The sequence below is a fragment of the Vidua chalybeata genome, chromosome 18, assembly GCF_026979565.1.
Source record: "Vidua chalybeata isolate OUT-0048 chromosome 18, bVidCha1 merged haplotype, whole genome shotgun sequence".
NCBI lineage: Eukaryota > Metazoa > Chordata > Aves > Passeriformes > Viduidae > Vidua > Vidua chalybeata.
In genome coordinates, this window is record NC_071547.1 from 193030 (window position 1) to 202115 (window position 9086).

The 9086-nt window shown below is 39.7% G+C and overlaps 1 long non-coding RNA gene across 1 annotated transcript; it reads left to right on the forward strand.

Annotated features, from left to right (window-relative positions):
• Nucleotides 1–187: 187 nt before the first annotated feature.
• On the forward strand, nucleotides 188–6932 carry LOC128797422 (uncharacterized). The gene is made up of 5 exons (XR_008434121.1): nucleotides 188–361; nucleotides 2224–2497; nucleotides 2581–2681; nucleotides 4608–4658; nucleotides 6861–6932. It is a non-coding gene; the product is annotated as an uncharacterized LOC128797422 (long non-coding RNA).
• The last annotated feature ends 2154 nt before the right edge of the window (nucleotides 6933–9086 follow it).

Here is a 9086-nt window from a genome sequence, read left to right on the forward strand (position 1 = left end):
TACTCCAGGCAGTTGTTGGCTCTGCAATCAACTCAGGGAGTGGAACACACTTGCTGAATTTGTGTATATGCTTTTTTCAGTCTTCTGTAGATACGTCTATGTAATGAAAATTCAATAAAATTTTAATGGTGAAAAAACCTCCAGATAACAAACCAACCCTTTCATCATTATCTCATTGCAGGCAGGTCACACCAAGGTGTCACTAGTCCAGAATCTAAACAGCATCTAACCAGCAGAAGTTATTCTTCAAACATGAATCCCACGATGAGCCACTGCATTATGTAAAATTCATGAATTATTCATTAGCTCTGGTTTAGCATTCATCCTACCGCTTAAGCTAAAGTCTGCCCTGTATTTGCAGGTAAAAAATAACAGTTTCCATTACAGTGGATAATAATGCAAATTGTTACTTTATTCTTAGCTGGTAATTTTGTTACCATGATAAAGTTACATACAGATAGAAGTTGTATCACTTCATACTTTGAGGTCCTCTGACACCCAATATCCATTCTTGTAAAGTTATTTTGTGTATGTACATGCATGTGAGTTTTTATATGTATTTACGCAGTCATACATAGCAGAAACTCTACCTTTGGACTGTGAGTAATACCAGAGAGGCAAAATAAAAGGACTGTGCAAATAACAATATATTCAAGTTGTCAGTATCACATTATACTTTGGGCTGTGTGCTAAGCAATCCTTCATGTCTGCTTCTCTTTCTTTCTCCATTCATTTTTCAGCATGACTTTTCCTTGAGCAGTACACACAATGCATTCAGCATCTCCTTTTTTTCAGCTGCAAATGTTACAAATTATATTCTTTGACTTTTCCCTTTGTTTGTGCACAGCAGCTGAATACATTGATTCCTAAGGATAATAACCTACAGTGGTTGGCTCTGTCTGGAATACTGACTGTATAAATCAATAAAATGACTGGTGATATTAATTATTTCAGCAAATTTTTGAGCCTAGTGTTGCAGCTTTCATTCAATTATGTATTATTTAATACGCCATAGTTATGTGAGACAGCAGGAACATGGGTTATGTAACCTAAAGGACAAGTTCTTTTTACTCTCAAAGTAACTATAGCATTCTTCCTGCAGTGAAAGGGTAAAATCCTCCCCCCCAGGCCCATTTGGCTGACTACTGAAGGCATGAAAAATTGGATTGTAGTTGGATGGCAGCTCTCTGAATGTTGGTCCACTGACTTGAGCAGAGATTTTCCAATTTTGGCATGTTTCATCAGCCTATGGGCAAAGGACAATAAAATTAACTCTCTGCAGTTTGTCCATCTGGCCTGTGTAGCCCATGTCCCTGTCCTCTGACCTCCAGAAAACTTTTAAAAGTCCTTGAAAAAAGGTCTGAGAGCAGGCCTGAGGGATCAGCTCCCTTAGAGCCTAGGACTGGATATTCCCAGGGCCTATGCAGTCTATTCAAATCCACCTTTAGGATTTCCGAAGAGAGCTGGAAAGTGGTGAAGATCAGGCTGTGTCATGCATGTGTGAGACATAAAATTTAACATTAAAGAGCCTTGATGTATGAAACAGCAGGAGCATCCTCTCATGAAAATCCAGCTCTGTGCTGTTCATTTTGAAGTACCTGCTGCTACTGCTTATACACTGCATATATCCAGTGATTAATTGCTTTCATTCTCACCACAATTTCTTATACCTTTCTCTTTTCTCTCTTTTTTTTTTTTTTCCTTGATCCTTTATCATTCTGCTAAGCCTAATATTAACATGGGAAAACTACAGAGAAGTCACAGATGTGACTGTATTACTGTAAATTTAGTCCTATACGTTGCATTTGAGATTAAATCTGTGTCACTAATGGCATTGCAGATGAAGTTTCTTTCCCAGAGGACTCGGTGTTGCTGTACAGGAAATAAGCAGGGGGTTGTGATGGGGCATTTGGGTTGATACTATGCTGTAATTTGTTGTCACAGCCCTGGGTTAAGTGTGCAGCTCTTGAAGACACCATATATCTTCAGTACTTTCAACAAAATGGAAAAATCCTCTTGAAATTTTCCACTGTTATTCTATGCAATTGCTCATTGTGGTAGGAACATAACTCTTGCTAATTAAAATGGGTACTAGCAATTAAATTAATGGGTACTAGCAATTAAATTAATGTCTTAAAATGCTCAGCTTCACATAATATTCAAAAGTGGCTGCAGGAAATACCTTTTCAGAAGACGATTATGACATAGTTTCCTTTGTTTCAGAGCAACAAATTCTTCAAGGGCTTGGCCAGAACCTCAACCTCCTAACGAGAAGGGGAAGCCGAAGGGGAGAAGGGAAGAGTCAACAAGCTGAACAGCTTGGAAAATGAAACTAAGAAGATCACATCCTCAAATTATTGATAACCGCCTAATTTCAGTTTTTATTAAGTCCATCTGATCTATGAGTCAAGGACATATGGAGCATTTTTCTTCATCTCAGTACTTCATTGTTCATAATATAGACAAAGATTTTCTCCATTATTTCTCAACTATTATGGTGAGGTATAAAGCAGCAGAACATTAGATAATGAGTGCATTAGTATATTCAGAAGTGTTGTAATAGTTTTTATGTTATTTCAGATTACTATCCAGATGCGTACCTGCTGCTGAAATATATCTTTACCTGTCAAAATTGAAGTCTATGGAAGTACTCACTGCAGAAGAGAGAGTTCAATGCTATGGTAATTCCTGTTCCGAATGCTACATTAGGAAGGAAAGGACAAAGTTGATTTTTAAAATTTTACTAGATTTATCTGACAGTGACACCTCTCTTGATTTAGGCCACACTGATGAATTCACAGACATAGCAGCATTTTGCAGAGCTGCAGAGCAGAAAGCAGGTGTCACCTGAGGAAGCTGTTGAAAAGCAAAACCCATCCTTCTGAAGTGTCTTTGCTTTTTGCAATTCGAGATTTTTCCAACTGCTTTCTTTGCCTTCACTTGTCCAGATTTTCCTCCTCTATGCTCACTTTTGCATAAATGTAATCAAAAGCATAACATTCATCAACTTCACCAAATGAGAAGATCAGGCCCAGGGAGCTCCTGCTCCTCTGGGGTACAGTGCATTCACACACAGTAATTTGGCATGTGCTGAACCAAGAGCTGGGCTCAGTCCCTTTAATCCTAGGTGTATGGTGCTGGGAGAGAACGAGGCACGTGTAAGACACACCAGCCTGGGTTTTCTCATTTCATTTGCAGCTCCCGGGTGGGAAATGCCAAATGGATTGCAGTGGGGGCATGTTTCTAGAAGCAGTTATCAGAAAGTGCCTGATTTTGTGACTGGCATCTTCTTGGTTCCTCTGTATGTTCCACTTTTGTGCAGTTGCTGGAGAGCTGTGAAGCTGTCTATAGGTGTGAATTTACTGCTACACCATTACCATTTATTGTTTGGATATGTCTTTCTTTAATGTTCTATGCCACAAACACTTGGATCACCCTGTCTAGGAATGCTTTATGCTAAAAGCAGCCAATTCTTCCTCTACTTACCGTTATATTTTTTATAAAAGTACATTTATTATGCCATAAATGCCTCTAAGCTGCTGAAAATGGTACCTCTTTCATTGCATGGTAAGGGCTCATTACTGCATATCTTGGAGATGATTTTACTCCATTTTGCATCTCTGTTTTGTATCACCAGATGAGAACACAACTTCTTAAAGGGAAACACGGCTATTAATTCCATGCATTTGTGCCCTAAATCCCTGAGCAAGCAGCCAGTTGAAAGATGTGTGTGTGGAGCAGGGGGTCTGGCACTGCCTGGCAGGACAGGGATGGGGCAGAAATATAGCTTCCTTTCCCTCAGTGGAAGCTGTTGTTTGGGTCTTACTCTCTGTTAGCTGCCAGGTTTTGGTAGACCTAGAGGCACTCACTTAGAAGATTTTTCCTTCACCAGTTTTGTTTGAAATCAGACAACAGACTTAGAACTGAGGTAGAAGGAATATTAACAGCAGGTGAATAGGCAGATGGCACAATTGTACATGTTTCATTTCCTGTGGGAAACCAGACACGGTTTTCTGTCAGAAACTTGCATTTTTGAAGCATTTAATGGGAAGTCGTTTGAAGAACACCTCTGTAAATTGCAGGAACTTAAATGTGATGTCCTACTCTTTGTGTATAGTTTAGTCCTATGTGAATAATCATGTACCGAAACCTCCCTGTATGTTAAATTACTCATATTTTCTTCTATTTATCATTTCCTCTGTGCTGGCATTTCCTGTCTGTGAAATGGGAATAGCACTACCTCTTACCCCCTGTCAGCACTGTAGACTCATAAAAATCCTGTAAGAAGTGCTACTGAAAAGCTGTCAAGGAAAGAGAATTTTGTTTCCAAACTAGGATTTACCTATGATGCAGGAGGAAGGACAAAATTCTCAGCAATAAAACAAAGATTCCCTGTCAGTAAAACTGTCTGGTGCTGCCAGTCTGTGTGTGAAAGAGGCAGTGGTCCTGGTGATAACTGGTATGTAGTCCCACACCTCATGGCACTGCCATAATGCATTTGTACAGGATGGTTTAACTGAGGTTGGACAAATAGGATTGTCTCTGGCATTTCCTAATGCTTGGCTTTTGTACTTTACTAACACCCCTGTTGGCTTCCTCCCCTACAGAAGTGCCCCCCTCTACAGGAAATACAGGGACATGCTCTGGTAATGAAAGAGGTCAGTACAAACTATCTGGTTTTAACCCATCTGTGAAGTACCTACCTGACCATAAAGCAGTTCCAAATCCAAAATTTCATTGGAACAGCCATGTACAAATTTCTGCAAAAGTACCAAGAACACAAGTTGTCTTCTGCTTTCTAATATCAAACACAGTAGAAGCAGAAGCTGTGAGCAGTTATTTTGCATTTGATGGTTAGAAGTGGTTTGACACTGCACTGGTAGGATAAAAATATCTGAGGAACCACGTCACAGATATACAGCAGATTTCAGAAATGAATAACTCAGTATCACACCCGTTTTGTTTTGTTTTTTTTTTTTTTTGTCAACAGTTTGTTCAAATACCAAGACAAGTATTCCAAAATGCAGTAGAAAGATCAGTCTTTGGTAACATTCTAACTGCCTTGGACAAACGGTGTGTTATCCTGAAAACATACTTGACAATTCCTCTGTGCATCTGGAGGGCTACCAAATGTGTCTGCTCTTCCATGAGAGCTTTTTGATCTGCCTGGGGCCAAAAAGCCTCATCAACTTTTTAAACCTGAGTTTTGGAGACCAGTTTGACATGAGAGGCATGATAAATAAGGTCTGACACAGGAAGGAGTTCTTGTGTTCCTGTTCTCATTTGGTTGTCAACATGTGATGAGGATACCTTGAGGAAGCAGGAGTTCTTGCTACAGTGCGTTGCAATTTGGTTCCTCGTGTCCAAGGAGGGTGCAGCTGCCAGTGCCAGGCATGGGAACAAACGAGCTGGATCTTCATTTCAGAAAGCTCAAAAATCCATTTATTGCCCCTGGGGAGGTGGGGCGGGACAGAGATGAAAGACAGGACAAAGGCAGGGTCATGGGGTTTTTATAAGGTATTGCAGGGTGGAGTTTAGGGCTTGGGTCAAGCGAGGAGTTATTAGCAGCACTAGAAGGGTAAGATCAAATTCCTGCTCCTTAGGAACAGAGGCACTCCACATTTATCAATGGGGGAAAGAGTGAATGTAGACACCTTAAGAGCTCTCTGTTCTCAGTACTGGAGTAGTGTGTCCTTTGTTTTTGAAATCATTATTAGAGTAAAAGGTGCAGCTCCTTGATAAGAAGCAGTATCTAGTTAAAGATGCACCATCACTTCTGCCTTTCCAAGGAATTGTTTCAAGTGAAGAGGCAATGTCTGTCAGCTTTCTGTGAAGAAAGGTCAGGCCATCAGCCACTTTGCTTATCTTATGCCAGCCAAATGAATCATGAACAGGCTGCTGCTCCCTCACAAGTTCCTGGAACATTTTGCAGCTTCTTCTGTCAGTGAGGAGCCCATAATAGGGTCCCCAAATTGCTGATTGCTCTTCACATGGGGCTGTATGTTGCAACAGCAAATTTTTTCCTCTCTGGTGATTCTCTGTCCATATGTCTGCTGTGCTTCTTTCTTACATGCACTGAAGAAATATTTTGTGGAATGAAATTATCTTGCAGAATCCTGGGATGTGCTCTAATGTCTAATGATCAGGGTTTTGATTAAGTTGTATTTCTAAAGAAACCTAGCAGTATATTAGAAGCTTTTGCTGTATTTTGCACCATGTTAATTTGCGCCATGTTCCTCTCAACTGGAATGGGTTTTATCTCAACATTGTATTTGGAAACTAAGGCACAGAGGTGTGAGAGCATGAGGTGGTTTGTTTAAGATCACACAGAGTATAACTCTACCTAACTTGGACATGGTCCTTGGCTAAAGTGTCTAAATAATTTTTTAGTGCTGATTTCTGCAAGAAAAGAGAGAGAAAGCTCTGACCCTATGGCACTGCAGGAAGCAGAGCTGGTTGTTGGCATCACACAGAAGAAGGTTTCTTTTAGTGGGAGTGATCATAGTGGGTTGCTGCTTGCATTATAGCCAAGATTAGAGGTTTAAATATCAGTTCAAATTACATTGTGGGACATTTGGTGTGAACACAGCAAAAGTTGTCTGCTTGTCCTAAAGGTCTCATATATACGATCTAGAAAGAGAAGCAATGGTTTCCTCTTCCTAAGAGGCTTTACTGTGCAATACCATGAACTGCATCTTTGCTTGGATATGGATTTTCATTGAGTGTAGAGCAGTGAGGATTTGCTTATTCAATCAGTACTCTAACAATTTGTGATAGACAGAGCTCTCTTCAAACCCAGTGAAGAGAGGGTCTGTGTGCGCTGTAGGGGCCTGGAACTCAATGCATTGTCATTTTCCTAGGGACACCAGCACCCAGAGGAATGCCAACTAATACATGGAGTGACAGAGACATTAACATCAGAGTTGTTGCTGCTTCTATGTTGTCTAATGACTCATCGGTTTGAAATAAACTATGCACAAAGAGAGGAGACTGTTAGTGTCCTTCATGATATGTGAAGTAGAAAAATGCTCCCGTGAACTCCCAATGAGTGAAAACTATTTTGTATTTCAGTAATTCCCTTACTGAAAATGAGCAGAACCTAAATAATGCAGAATCTTGTGACTGCTCTGTTTAAATTAGTTCCTCTTTTGTTTGCATTCATTTGTTCAACCACAGCACACTGTACCAGCCAATGACTGCATAAATGCAAGTGATGGCAAGTTTTCTTCATGTGCTTAATCCATTTATTGAAATGTTCACTTTCTTTCGCTTTTCTTTTTTTTCTTAAAGTACTAAAGGATTAGAAGCCCAACTCCATCTGAAATTCACTGGATGATGGACTTCAATTCCCTTAGGCGTCTTCAAAAGTCCCATTTGCTTTCTCTAGTGACAATTATCAAATATCTGTGTTTCAGCTAATAAATAAAGCTTGGCAGCAAGCAACCTGTTTGTTCTGTGACATGAAGGAAACGGCATCTATCCATGCAACTGTGGGAAAATTGTGCAGGCAGAACTAGAGTAAACAATTAGGCAAAAATATGTATATATTTTGGTATTCCTTGTCCCACCTTTCTTACACACATAAAAGATGTTTGCATATGCAATGAGCTATTTCTATTAAAATTTAATAGAAAGAGTGTGTTGAAGTATTAGTGTCTCTAATACAGTGGTGTGTACATTGCTTGGCAAAATATCTGTGGATTTGGCTTTATGCTTAAATGTAAGGAATTAATGAAATAGTCATGATTGATCCAAGGAGGATTTGGTGGTCACATCTAGGAAAAGCCAGAAAATATGACAGAATCATGAAAATATGAGAAGTCTTGAATGTTTTGACCTTGTTTTGGACATTAGGCAGCAATGGTGTGTGGTTTCTTTCCCTGTCCCCAAAAGTCTGTGCTCGAGTATAACAAGATGTTTATTGCAAGTCACATCAAACAATAGGTCAGAGCACAGGAGAGATAAAGATTTGTGAGAGAGCAGCTAATCTGCTTTCACACAAAAAATGAGACACATGGGAAGCACTATAAAAAGAATAAGTGATGTTTTGTATGGGTGCTTAATACACTCACCTTTTTTTTTGTTGAGAAGGTCAAAAGAGAAACACATGTCCATCTCCTCACCTCAGCCTCTCCCAGAGGCTGAGATATAATTGACTTGGATCAGTTCAATGGTTTTATCCTGGAAGACAATTGAGAAAAAAATTTCCAGTTTTTGATGTTGTCTTTGCCCCTTTCAGTCCTGCATTCAGAAGCTTCCCAGTAAAATGTCCATCTTGTCCATCAGCTTCCTGGGTTTTGTACTTTCTCATTGCTTGTGTATTAGTAATGTATAGAGTTCCCAGAAACCATGAACACACAAAAGAGAAACATTTTTCTTCAATCATTGTAGTTGAATCATATTGGTAATGTTAATAACTAGCCACAAGATGAGGCTGCCTTTCAAATGAGTTTAGTCTATCTCAGGAAGCAGGATGTCTGATTTTAACAAATGCAAGTAAGAGACTGTGGAAGGGGATCTTGAATCACACCAGCTTTCAGCTATTAATTTATGTGGTTCGGAAACACAAACCATCCTTAACTTTCTGTAATGGAGCATAACACTAGCGAGGGATGGGATGCTTGGTTAGCATATGCCACAGTAGTTGCAGAATCCATAATTAGCTGTACAGTCAATAGGAAATGGAAGACAAACTATCTGCATATTTATTACTTGTCTCTGCTAATTTGATTCTGTCATGCATGAAGTTCAACTCACCTGTTGCCTACCAGTCACTGAAACTACGTTTGCACTGATGCATCTCTGAAAGGACAGAGCGATGAAGGGCAAGGATATTGTACGCTGTGACAGAAGTGAGATGGGCAAAATGTTCTTAAACTATTGTGCAATGCCTCCCTGTTTCATGAACAAAAGAGATACTGCTTGCATAAGTTATTGCCTTCATGATGTTATCAGTCTTGATTTGACCACAGAATTCTCATAGAATTTGGCGACATGAATGAATGTTGCATCCCGCTCTGAAGTACTTCCTTGCTACTGACATGCCTTTTATGCAACTTTGGTAAGCATAAAAAGGAAAACTTGTT